This window comes from Heptranchias perlo, unplaced genomic scaffold, assembly GCF_035084215.1.
Source record: "Heptranchias perlo isolate sHepPer1 unplaced genomic scaffold, sHepPer1.hap1 HAP1_SCAFFOLD_1575, whole genome shotgun sequence".
Taxonomy (NCBI): Eukaryota; Metazoa; Chordata; class Chondrichthyes; order Hexanchiformes; family Hexanchidae; genus Heptranchias; species Heptranchias perlo.
The window spans coordinates 7,501-20,374 of NW_027138834.1; the positions used below are offsets into that span (position 1 = coordinate 7,501).

At 45.5% G+C, this 12,874-nt stretch overlaps 1 long non-coding RNA gene and 1 other non-coding gene across 2 annotated transcripts in view; one reads left to right on the forward strand and one right to left on the reverse strand.

Moving 5' to 3' along the window:
• LOC137309282 (uncharacterized) overlaps positions 1–5,958 on the reverse strand; it is an 11,789-nt gene extending 5,831 nt beyond the window's left edge. Inside the window, exons 1-2 of the long non-coding RNA XR_010959806.1 lie at positions 5,913–5,958; positions 4,770–4,919 (exon numbers count right to left, since the gene is read on the reverse strand). This is a non-coding gene — a long non-coding RNA (uncharacterized lncRNA). The remainder of the gene's footprint in view (positions 1–4,769; positions 4,920–5,912) is intronic.
• A 6,279-nt stretch (positions 5,959–12,237) lies between these two features.
• Positions 12,238–12,331, forward strand: trnay-gua (transfer RNA tyrosine (anticodon GUA)). Its single transcript has 2 exons — positions 12,238–12,274; positions 12,296–12,331. It is a non-coding gene; the product is annotated as a tRNA-Tyr (tRNA).
• Positions 12,332–12,874: the final 543 nt, after the last annotated feature.

Consider the following 12,874-nt stretch of genomic DNA (forward strand, 5'->3'; position numbering starts at 1 on the left):
TTTCCTGCCCGCTCCCCGTAACCCCTAATTCCCTTTACTTCTAGGAAACTGTCTATTTCTGTTTTAAATTTATTTAATGATGTAGCTTCCACAGCTTCCTGGGGCAGCAAATTCCACAGACCTACTACCCTCTGAGTGAAGAAGTTTCTCCTCATCTCAGTTTTGAAAGAGCAGCCCCTTATTCTAAGATTATGCCCCCTCGTTCTAGTTTCACCCATCTTTGGGAACATCCTTACCGCATCCACCTGATCAAGCCCCTTCACAATCTTACATGTTTCAATAAGATCGCCTCTCATTCTTCTGAACTCCAATGAGTAGAGTCCCAATCTACTCAACCTCTCCTCATATGTCCACCCCCTCATCCCCGGGATTAACCGAGTGAACCTTCTTTGTACTGCCTCGAGAGCAAGTATGTCTTTTCTTAAGTATGGAGACCAAAACTGTATGCAGTATTCCAGGTGCGGTCTCACCAATACCTTATATAACTGCAGCAATACCTCCCTGTTTTTATATTCTATCCCCCTAGCAATAAAAGCCAACATTCCGTTGGCCTTCTTGATCACCTGCTGCACCTGCATACTAACTTTTTGATTTTCTTGCACTAGGACCCCCAGATCCCTTTGTACTGCAGTACTTTCCAGTTTCTCATCATTAAGATAATAACTTGCTCTCTGATTTTTCCTGCCAAAGTGCATAACCTCACATTTGTATTGCATCTGCCAAATCTCCGCCCACTCACCCAGCCTGTCTATATCCCCTTGTAGGTGTTTTATGTCCTCCTCACTCTCCACTTTCCCTCCCATCTTTGTATCATCTGCAAACTTTGATATGTTTCCCCCCTCTCTCTGCCACGCTCTCTCTGCCTCTCTCCCTGTCCTTTTCTCTCTCTCTGCCTCTCTCCCCCTCTCTCTGCCTTTTTCTCTGTCTCTCTCTCCCTCTCTCTGTCTTTTTCTCATGAGCTGACACTGAGACACACAGTAACAAACTTTATATAGTATCAGAAGTTAACCCCTTACATGCTGTTTCAAGCAATACAAAAATATAAGTTAAAGAAGATGGTGGGGAGGGCAGGAATGCTGTGCACCCAATCGCTCATCTCTGCCCAGCTCCGTCATGCCAGAATATCAGCATCTGTTCGAGCCCAAATTCCTCCCTTCGTTCATTACAAGTGCAACTTTTCAGAAATAACACAAAGTGGATCAAACTATTCTTCAGAGGCTGACAATGTGACATATCTCGGGTCTTAACTGAAATTAAAAGCTCTTTCAGGGAGCGTCCTGCAGCACCCAGAGGGCCCAAATGTGAAAACAGCCTCCAAATGTTTTCTTAGTTTGAAGTTTAATTTTTGAAAAGGTCACTGACAACTCAGAAAGAAATCGTGTTAATTCCGAAGCCATTTTGGGCCCCCATGTGAAATTGTATTGTAATGGAACCACACAGACACATGGGGAAGCTCGGGAGCAAACTGATTGGAATTTGAGATTTTCATCCCATATTCATTTGTGGCACAGCTCAGCTCAATTCAAACCCAATGTCTGTACAAGGACCACGTGGCTCCTGACTGTACTGTGTGTGTGTGTGTGTGTGTGTGTGTGTGTGTGTGTCAGTCTCACTGGTCCCATAACATAACTTTAAAGCAGTAAAATTAACCAGAACCTGCTCCAAAGACACAACAGATCCATGATGTGGAGATGCCGGTGATGGACTGGGGTTGACAATTGTTAGACTATAACCTGGTGTTGTAAGATTCTTTACATTTGACAACAGATCCAGATCTTGAAGGTGTGATGATTTCCTCCTTCTCTCTGCTCTGTTGGTGGGAGGCTCATTTCCAGTCCCAGGTACTTGTCTATTCCCCATGTCTGATGGGTTGGTTCCTGTGAACCGTTTGTCAGAGAGTGTTTCACTGCCTCAGGGTGTTTACAGAGAGAGAGAGAGAAGCAGCTCCCATCCTGGTCTGAAAGACCCAGTCAATGAGAGATTTATAAAAACAATCCAGCCCAGTGCAGTTAAACCTTGTCCCCTATTAATCCAAACACACCATATTGTGAGCAAAATTCAATATTCACAGGGCCAGTGAGTCCCAGACACGGATTGTACCCACCTCCCTAAACGAAGCTCAACTCCTTACTTTAAAAAGTGTCTGTCAAAACACAGCCCGTTTAGGGACTGAACCCCTCAAATAACCGTTACACTCAACATTGCAATCTCTCAGTGAATCGTTCCCTTTTACCCACTGTGTGCTACACATGTACAGGAGCTGACACTGAGACACACACGGGCCGTACAGTACCAGACAGGAGTGAATCGTTCCCTTTTACCCACTGTGTGCTGTACATGTACAGGAGCTGACACTGAGACACACATGGGCCGTACCGTACCGGAGAACTTTTCAATCAAGAGAAATTCAGAGAGACAACAGAGAGAGAGAGAGAGTGGCAGAGAGAGAGAAAAGCACAGAGAGAGGGGGTGAGAGGCAGCGAGAGAGAAGGGGAGAGAAAGTGAGAGAGAAAGAAAGGCAGAACGGGGAGAGAGTCAGAGTGGGGAGAGAGTCAGAGAGAGAGAGGGACAGAGAGAGAGCAAAAGACAGAGAGAGGGCGAGAGAGGGAGGAGGCGAGAGGCAGAGGGAGAGAGGGGGACAGAGAGAGAGAAAAAGACAGAGAGAGCGAGAGAGAGAGAGAGAGAGGAGGTGAGGGGCAGAGGGACAGAGAGAGAGGGACAGAGAGAGAGAGGGACAGAGAGAGAGAGGGACAGAGAGAGAGAGGGACAGAGAGAGAGAGGGACAGAGAGAGAGAGGGACAGAGAGAGAGAGAAAAAGACAGAGAGGGGAAAAGACAGAGAGGGGAAAAGACAGAGAGGGGAAAAGACAGAGAGGGGAAAAGACAGAGAGAGAGGGGAAAAGACAGAGAGAGAGGGGAAAAGACAGAGAGAGAGGGGAAAAGACAGAGAGAGAGGGGAAAAGACAGAGAGAGAGGGGAAAAGACAGAGAGAGAGGGGAAAAGACAGAGAGAGAGGGGAAAAGACAGAGAGAGAGGGGAAAAGACAGAGAGAGAGGGGAAAAGACAGAGAGAGAGGGGAAAAGACAGAGAGAGAGGGGAAAAGACAGAGAGAGAGGGGAAAAGACAGAGAGAGAGGGGAAAAGACAGAGAGAGAGGGGAAAAGACAGAGAGAGAGGGGAAAAGACAGAGAGAGAGGGGAAAAGACAGAGAGAGAGGGGAAAAGACAGAGAGAGAGGGGAAAAGACAGAGAGAGAGGGGAAAAGACAGAGAGAGAGGGGAAAAGACAGAGAGAGAAGGGAAAAGACAGAGAGAGAGGGGAAAAGACAGAGAGAGAGGGGAAAAGACAGAGAGAGAGAGGGGAAAAGACAGAGAGAGAGAGGGGAAAAGACAGAGAGAGAGAGGGGAAAAGACAGAGAGAGAGAGGGGAAAAGACAGAGAGAGAGAGGGGAAAAGACAGAGAGAGAGAGGGGAAAAGACAGAGAGAGAGAGGGGAAAAGACAGAGAGAGAGAGGGGAAAAGACAGAGAGAGAGGGGAAAAGACAGAGAGAGAGGGGAAAAGACAGAGAGAGAGGGGAAAAGACAGAGAGAGAGGGGAAAAGACAGAGAGAGAGGGGAAAAGACAGAGAGAGAGGGGAAAAGACAGAGAGAGAGGGGAAAAGACAGAGAGAGAGGGGAAAAGACAGAGAGAGAGGGGAAAAGACAGAGAGAGAGGGGAAAAGACAGAGAGAGAGGGGAAAAGACAGAGAGAGAGGGGAAAAGACAGAGAGAGTGGGGAAAAGACAGAGAGAGAGGGGAAAAGACAGAGAGAGAGGGGAAAAGACAGAGAGAGAGGGGGAGAGAGGCAGAGAGTGGATTGGTCCTGCCTGGTGATTTACCCGATTCCTGCGAGCAGCCAGGCCTCTCTGGGCTGTTTAATGGCTTCTCACCAGCAAGGGGGGGCCCCATCTCCCACCTCGCAATAAACTCTTTCAATCAGATGCTTCCTCTCACCCTCACACATTACCACTGTTGCAAGCCGCACACCCACAACCCACAGGTCACACACACTGGCAGTTTGTGTTTCCCGTCAGTAAATCCTCCCCTTCTAGTACCCTGTAAAAGGAGTTTACAAAAGTCATCACTGTAAGTACAGGATAGAAACTCAGAACAAACAATTCTAATTTCTATGGAACATTCTTTCCTCCGTTTTTTCCCCAAAGCTGTAAATCCCCATCCCACACACTCTCCCTCTTCCCTGTGCTGAAATCCAAACCGAGCACAACATTTACAATGTGCTCTGAGTGTTCTCCATTCTCTGAAGGTGCTGACTCTGACTGGGTTCAGTTCTACACTCACTGGTCCCCCTCCCTCCTCCCCTGAAGATGCTGAAACTGGCTGCTTCAAATCTGCACTCAATCTCTTCCCCCCTCCCTGTTCGATCTCTTCCCCGCTCCCTGTTCGATCCCTTCCCCGCTCCCTGTTCGATCTCTTCCCCGCTCCCTGTTCGATCTCTTCCCCGCTCCCTGTTCGATCTCTTCCCTGCTCCCTGTTCGATCTCTTCCCCGCTCCCTGTTCGATCTCTTCCCCGCTCCCTGTTCGATCTCTTCCCCGCTCCCTGTTCGATCTCTTCCCCCCTCCCTGTTCGATCTCTTCCCCCCTCCCTGTTCGATCTCTTCCCCCCTCCCTGTTCGATCTCTTCCCCCCTCCCTGTGTGATCTCCACCCTCCTGTTTAAAACCCAGCGGATCTGAGAGGGAATTAACCCCCGGGGTAACAGACAGACATTACTCACGTGACCCCCATGGGTCCAGGCTGCGGTGAAGGTCTCAGTCAGTCGGTCCCCAACGGAGAGAACGATTCTTGGCCAAGGATTCCTCCTCTTCCTTCTCACAAAATGTCTCTTTCTGGATCATCACCTTGCAGCATTTCATCGAAAAGATTCCTGAGGGGAGAGAGAGGGAATTGATAAAAGCAAGGGATTAAAAAGGCACAGCAAGAGCCCAGAGCTCCCTCCCTCCCATTTCTCCTTCATTTACAGACACTCCCGGTCCGATCACCATTTCTCCATCATTTACAGACACTCCCCGACCGATCACCATTTCTACTTCATTTACAGACGCTCCCCGACCGATCACCATTTCTCCATCATTTACAGACGCTCCCTGACCGATAACCATTTCTCCTTCATTTACAGACGCTCCCTGACCGATCACCATTTCTCCTTCATTGACAGATGCTCCCTGACCGATCACCATTTTGACTTCATTTACAGATGCTCCCTGACCGATCACCATTTTGACTTCATTTACAGACGCTCCCTGACCGATCAACATTTCTCCTCCATTTACAGACACTCCCTGACCGATCACCATTTCTCCTTCATTTACAGATGCTCCCTGACCGAACACCATTTCTCATTCATTTACAGACGCTCCCTGACCGATCACCATTTCTCCTCCATTTACAGACACTCCCTGACCGATCACCATTTCTCCTTCATTTACAGATGCTCCCTGACCGAACACCATTTCTCATTCATTTACAGACGCTCCCTGACCGATCACCATTTCTCCTTCATTTACAGATGCTCCCTGACCGAACACCATTTCTCCTTCATTTACAGACGCTCCCTGACCGATCACCATTTCTCCTTCATTTACAGACGCTCCCTGACCGATCCCCATTTCTCCTTCATTTACAGACGCTCCCTGATTCGATGAGTCACGAGGTTTGACGCTGACACTGCGCATGCTCGGAGGCCGCGGGCCGTGTGTTGAGTTTCGGGTCTGATCTAAACCGGAGCCCCCGGAGTGTAGAGAGAGAGAGGAGAATGTTCACTGTTTGATATTCGGGCCCGGGGCCGCACTCGGGGTTTGTGAAGCCCCCGCCCCCTCCCCCGGGGTTTATTAACCCGCTCCCCCCGCCCATCTCTCACCTGTTGCCGACACGATCTCGGCCTCACTCCCCGCCCGCCGCGCATGCTCAGCTCACACTGCCCGGGTGATTGACGGGAGCTCCGGACCAATAGGAAGAGCGGAGAGGGGCTGGAGGACCGAGCGGGCGGTTGGTCCTCCAACCAATGGGAGTGGGTGAGGGGCGGGACTTGCGGCACCGAGTGGGCGGGGCTGAGCCCGGATCTCCCTCATTGGCTGAAACTCTGCATCAATTTTAAACCTGATTGATGTCAAACTCGAGGGAAAAACTGGACTTTAATAAAGGACAAAGAGGAGGGAATATTGGAGGGAATAACACAGTGTAGGGATAAAATGGATTAATTCAGGACAGACAGTAGGGAATATTGGAGGGAATAACACAGTGTAGGGATAAAATGGATTAATTCAGGACAGACAGCAGGGATTATTGGAGGGAATAACACAGTGTAGGGATAAAATGGATTAATTCAGGACAGACAGCAGGGAATATTGGAGGGAATAACACAGTGTAGGGATAAAATGGATTAATTCAGGACAGACAGCAGGGAATATTGGAGGGAATAACACAGTGTAGGGATAAAATGGATTAATTCAGGACAGACAGCAGGGATTATTGGAGGGAATAACACAGTGTAGGGATAAAATGGATTAATTCAGGACAGACAGCAGGGATTATTGGAGGGAATAACACAGTGTAGGGATAAAATGGATTAATTCAGGACAGACACAGGGAATATTGGAGGAAATAACACAGTGTAGGGATAAAATGGATTAATTCAGGACAGACACAGGGATTATTGGAGGAAATAACACAGTGTAGGGATAAAATGGATTAATTCAGGACAGACACAGGGATTATTGGAGGGAATAACACAGTGTAGGGATAAAATGGATTAATTCAGGACAGACACAGGGATTATTGGAGGGAATAACACAGTGTGGGGATAAAATGGATTAATTCAGGACAGACAGCAGGGATTATTGGAGGAAATAACACAGTGTAGGGATAAAATGGATTAATTCAGGACAGACAGCAGGGAATATTGGAGGGAATAACACAGTGTAGGGATAAAATGGATTAATTCAGGACAGACAGCAGGGAATATTGGAGGGAATAACACAGTGTAGGGATAAAATGGATTAATTCAGGACAGACAGCAGGGATTATTGGAGGAAATAACACAGTGTAGGGATAAAATGGATTAATTCAGGACAGACAGCAGGGATTATTGGAGGGAATAACACAGTGTAGGGATAAAATGGATTAATTCAGGACAGACAGCAGGGATTATTGGAGGAAATAACACAGTGTAGGGATAAAATGGATTAATTCAGGACAGGCAGCAGGGAATATTGGAGGAAATAACACAGTGTAGGGATAAAATGGATTAATTCAGGACAGACAGCAGGGATTATTGGAGGAAATAACACAGTGTAGGGATAAAATGGATTAATTCAGGACAGGCAGCAGGGAATATTGGAGGAAATAACACAGTGTAGGGATAAAATGGATCAATTCAGGACAGACAGCAGGGAATATTGGAGGAAATAACACAGTGTAGGGATAAAATGGATTAATTCAGGACAGACAGCAGGGATTATTGGAGGAAATAACACAGTGTAGGGATAAAATGGATTAATTCAGGACAGGCAGCAGGGAATATTGGAGGAAATAACACAGTGTCGGGATAAAATGGATTAATTCAGGACAGACAGCAGGGATTATTGGAGGAAATAACCCAGTGTAGGGATAAAATGGATTAATTCAGGACAGGCAGCAGGGATTATTGGAGGGAATAACACAGTGTAGGGATAAAATGGATTAATTCAGGACAGACAGCAGGGAATATTGGAGGAAATAACACAGTGTAGGGATAAAATGGATTAATTCAGGACAGACAGCAGGGATTATTGGAGGAAATAACACAGTGTAGGGATAAAATGGATTAATTCAGGACAGGCAGCAGGGAATATTGGAGGAAATAACACAATGTAGGGATAAAATGGATTAATTCAGGACAGACAGCAGGGATTATTGGAGGAAATAACCCAGTGTAGGGATAAAATGGATTAATTCAGGACAGACAGCAGGGATTATTGGAGGGAATAACACAATGTAGGGATAAAATGGATTAATTCAGGACAGGCAGCAGGGAATATTGGAGGAAATAACACAGTGTAGGGATAAAATGGATCAATTCAGGACAGACAGCAGGGAATATTGGAGGAAATAACACAGTGTAGGGATAAAATGGATTAATTCAGGACAGACAGCAGGGATTATTGGAGGAAATAACACAGTGTAGGGATAAAATGGATTAATTCAGGACAGGCAGCAGGGAATATTGGAGGAAATAACACAATGTAGGGATAAAATGGATTAATTCAGGACAGACAGCAGGGATTATTGGAGGAAATAACCCAGTGTAGGGATAAAATGGATTAATTCAGGACAGACAGCAGGGATTATTGGAGGAAATAACACAGTGTAGGGATAAAATGGATTAATTCAGGACAGACAGCAGGGATTATTGGAGGGAATAACACAGTGTAGGGATAAAATGGATTAATTCAGGACAGACAGCAGGGATTATTGGAGGGAATAACACAGTGTAGGGATAAAATGGATTAATTCAGGACAGACAGCAGGGATTATTGGAGGGAATAACACAGTGTAGGGATAAAATGGATTAATTCAGGACAGACAGCAGGGAATATTGGAGGGAATAACACAGTGTAGGGATAAAATGGATTAATTCAGGACAGACAGCAGGGATTATTGGAGGGAATAACACAGTGTAGGGATAAAATGGATTAATTCAGGACAGACAGCAGGGATTATTGGAGGAAATAACACAGTGTAGGGATAAAATGGATTAATTCAGGACAGACAGCAGGGATTATTGGAGGAAATAACACAGTGTCGTGATAAAATGGATCAATTCAGGACAGACAGCAGGGATTATTGGAGGAAATAACACAGTGTAGGGATAAAATGGATTAATTCAGGACAGGCAGCAGGGAATATTGGAGGAAATAACACAATGTAGGGATAAAATGGATTAATTCAGGACAGACAGCAGGGATTATTGGAGGAAATAACACAGTGTAGGGATAAAATGGATTAATTCAGGACAGACAGCAGGGAATATTGGAGGAAATAACACAGTGTAGGGATAAAATGGATTAATTCAGGACAGACAGCAGGGATTATTGCAGGGAATAACACAGTGTGGGGATAAAATGGATTAATTCAGGACAGACAGCAGGGATTATTGGAGGAAATAACACAATGTAGGGATAAAATGGATTAATTCAGGACAGACAGCAGGGATTATTGGAGGAAATAACACAGTGTAGGGATAAAATGGATTAATTCAGGACAGACAGCAGGGATTATTGGAGGGAATAACACAGTGTAGGGATAAAATGGATTAATTCAGGACAGACAGCAGGGAATATTGGAGGGAATAACACAGTGTAGGGATAAAATGGATTAATTCAGGACAGACAGCAGGGAATATTGGAGGGAATAACACAGTGTAGGGATAAAATGGATTAATTCAGGACAGACAGCAGGGAATATTGGAGGAAATAACACAGTGTAGGGATAAAATGGATTAATTCAGGACAGACAGCAGGGATTATTGGAGGAAATAACACAGTGTAGGGATAAAATGGATTAATTCAGGACAGACAGCAGGGATTATTGGAGGGAATAACACAGTGTAGGGATAAAATGGATTAATTCAGGACAGACAGCAGGGAATATTGGAGGAAATAACACAGTGTAGGGATAAAATGGATTAATTCAGGACAGACAGCAGGGATTATTGGAGGGAATAACACAGTGTAGGGATAAAATGGATTAATTCAGGACAGACAGCAGGGAATATTGGAGGGAATAACACAGTGTCGGGATAAAATGGATTAATTCAGGACAGACAGCAGGGAATATTGCAGGGAATAACACAGTGTAGGGATAAAATGGATTAATTCAGGACAGACAGCAGGGAATATTGGAGGGAATAACACAGTGTAGGGATAAAATGGATTAATTCAGGACAGACAGCAGGGAATATTGGAGGAAATAACACAGTGTAGGGATAAAATGGATTAATTCAGGACAGACAGCAGGGATTATTGGAGGGAATAACACAGTGTAGGGATAAAATGGATTAATTCAGGACAGACAGCAGGGATTATTGGAGGGAATAACACAGTGTAGGGATAAAATGGATTAATTCAGGACAGACAGCAGGGATTATTGGAGGAAATAACACAGTGTAGGGATAAAATGGATTAATTCAGGACAGACAGCAGGGAATATTGGAGGGAATAACACAGTGTAGGGATAAAATGGATTAATTCAGGACAGACAGCAGGGAATATTGGAGGAAATAACACAGTGTAGGGATAAAATGGATTAATTCAGGACAGACAGCAGGGATTATTGGAGGGAATAACACAGTGTAGGGATAAAATGGATTAATTCAGGACAGACAGCAGGGATTATTGGAGGGAATAACACAGTGTAGGGATAAAATGGATTAATTCAGGACAGACAGCAGGGATTATTGGAGGGAATAACACAGTGTAGGGATAAAATGGATTAATTCAGGACAGACAGCAGGGATTATTGGAGGAAATAACACAGTGTAGGGATAAAATGGATTAATTCAGGACAGACAGCAGGGATTATTGGAGGGAATAACACAGTGTAGGGATAAAATGGATTAATTCAGGACAGACAGCAGGGATTATTGGAGGAAATAACACAGTGTAGGGGTAAAATGGATTAATTCAGGACAGACAGCAGGGATTATTGGAGGAAATAACACAGTGTAGGGATAAAATGGATTAATTCAGGACAGACAGCAGGGATTATTGGAGGAAATAACACAGTGTAGGGATAAAATGGATTAATTCAGGACAGACAGCAGGGATTATTGGAGGAAATAACACAGTGTAGGGATAAAATGGATTAATTCAGGACAGACAGCAGGGATTATTGGAGGAAATAACACAGTGTAGGGATAAAATGGATTAATTCAGGACAGACAGCAGGGATTATTGGAGGAAATAACACAGTGTAGGGATAAAATGGATTAATTCAGGACAGACAGCAGGGATTATTGGGGGAAATAACACAGTGTAGGGATAAAATGGATTAATTCAGGACAGACAGCAGGGATTATTGGAGGAAATAACACAGTGTAGGGATAAAATGGATTAATTCAGGACAGACAGCAGGGATTATTGGAGGAAATAACACAGTGTAGGGATAAAATGGATTAATTCAGGACAGAGCAGGGATTATTGGAGGAAATAGCACAGGTCTGGGGAGCTGGGACTTGGCCATGAGAGTAATTGAAGGTATGGGAACTGAAATAATCTACAGTGAGAAAGGAGAAAAGGCAAAATAATCGGTAATTAGGACATCAATTCGTCTCTTATCTTGAATTCATCAAGTAATTGACCCATTCTGTTTGAAAGAAAGTTGATTTATTTGACAGTGATCCAGAATATTGAATTTCAGCCCAGTTATCGCGGTTATTAACATCAGCAGAAACAAATCCCAACTCCCAGAATGAGGTTCTGCTGCTGAAACCCTCATCCGTGCCTTTGTTTACCTCCAGACTCGACTATTCCAATGCTCTCCAGGCCCGGCCTTCCACTTTACACCCTCCGTAAACTTGAACCCACAATCTCCAGATCAATAATCAGTCCCATTATTCATTGTGTCACTGGCCCAGGCTGTGGAGAACACGGAGCAGCTCCCACTCCCACAGCACTGCGGTATGAGCAGGTACCGAGTCAGCCTCAGTCATGAGCACTGGAATCCACGAGTCCGGGTGTGTCAAAGGTGCACGGTGAACAATCACCAAAGTGAAACATTTTTGCCGCTTCCCTTCGATACCTCAGCTGGTCGAGCGACAAGACTGTCGTGGAAAATAAGACAAAGTCATTCTTCCGTCATTGGTTCAATTCCGGCTCGAAGGAGAACGCGTGATTTTGCAATAAGCAGCAATTAGTTCAAGGTCGCTCTCTTAACTTTACAGGCACCTCACAGATTAACATGTTGCCATGAAGGCACAGGACGCCTCTTTTCCTTTCTCAAACCTGAAAACTTTCTGTGTCTGCCCAAACAAGGCTGCTCTGCCTCTGCTCACCAGCAGGGAGCGCTTTTGAGCAGCAATACTTCAAAACACTCAGCTCTCGCTTTCAGGCAAAAGAAGTCTTCGATCAGCACCGGACTCCACGAGTCTGAACGTGTCAACAGGCGCACGGTGAACAATCACCAAAGACAGCACTGTTTATCACTTCCCTTCGATAGCTCAGCTGGTAGAGCGGAGGACTGTAGTGAATAAAACAAAATAAAGTCATCCTTAGGTCGCTGGTTCAATTCTGGCTCGAAGGAGTGAGTGTGATTTTGGAATAAGCAGCAATTACCTCAAGGTCACTCTCTGAACTTTCCAGGCAGTTGACAGATTAACATGTTGCCACTCAGGCACAAGACACCTCTTCTCCTTTCCAAAACCGAAAAGCTTTCTGTGTCTGCCCGAGCACGGCTGTTTCACTCGAGCATTTCCCTCTGCTCACCAGCAGGGAGTGCCTTTGAGCAGCAACACTTCAAATCGCCCTCAATTTCAGGCAAAATGGTCTTCGATCAGTCAGTCAGTCAGGGCTCTCGCTGCTCCTCGAGCTCGGGCGGCTGTTGCTTTCCGGTGACCTCGTCTTCCTTCCGAAGGCTCGGGCTCTTCTCAGCATCACTCATGATTACTGAGGCTTCCCGTTCTGCTGTTCCTCACTTGCTGATGCTCGATACCGCTGATTGGAGCAAAGTATTCAATATATTCAGGGAGCGGCAACCCAAGGCAAGATTTCTCTGCTGGTCTTGGAGCAGCTTGAAGGCGAGTGTGAGGCAGGAACTGTGAGGGGCGATTTACAAACAGCAAACGAG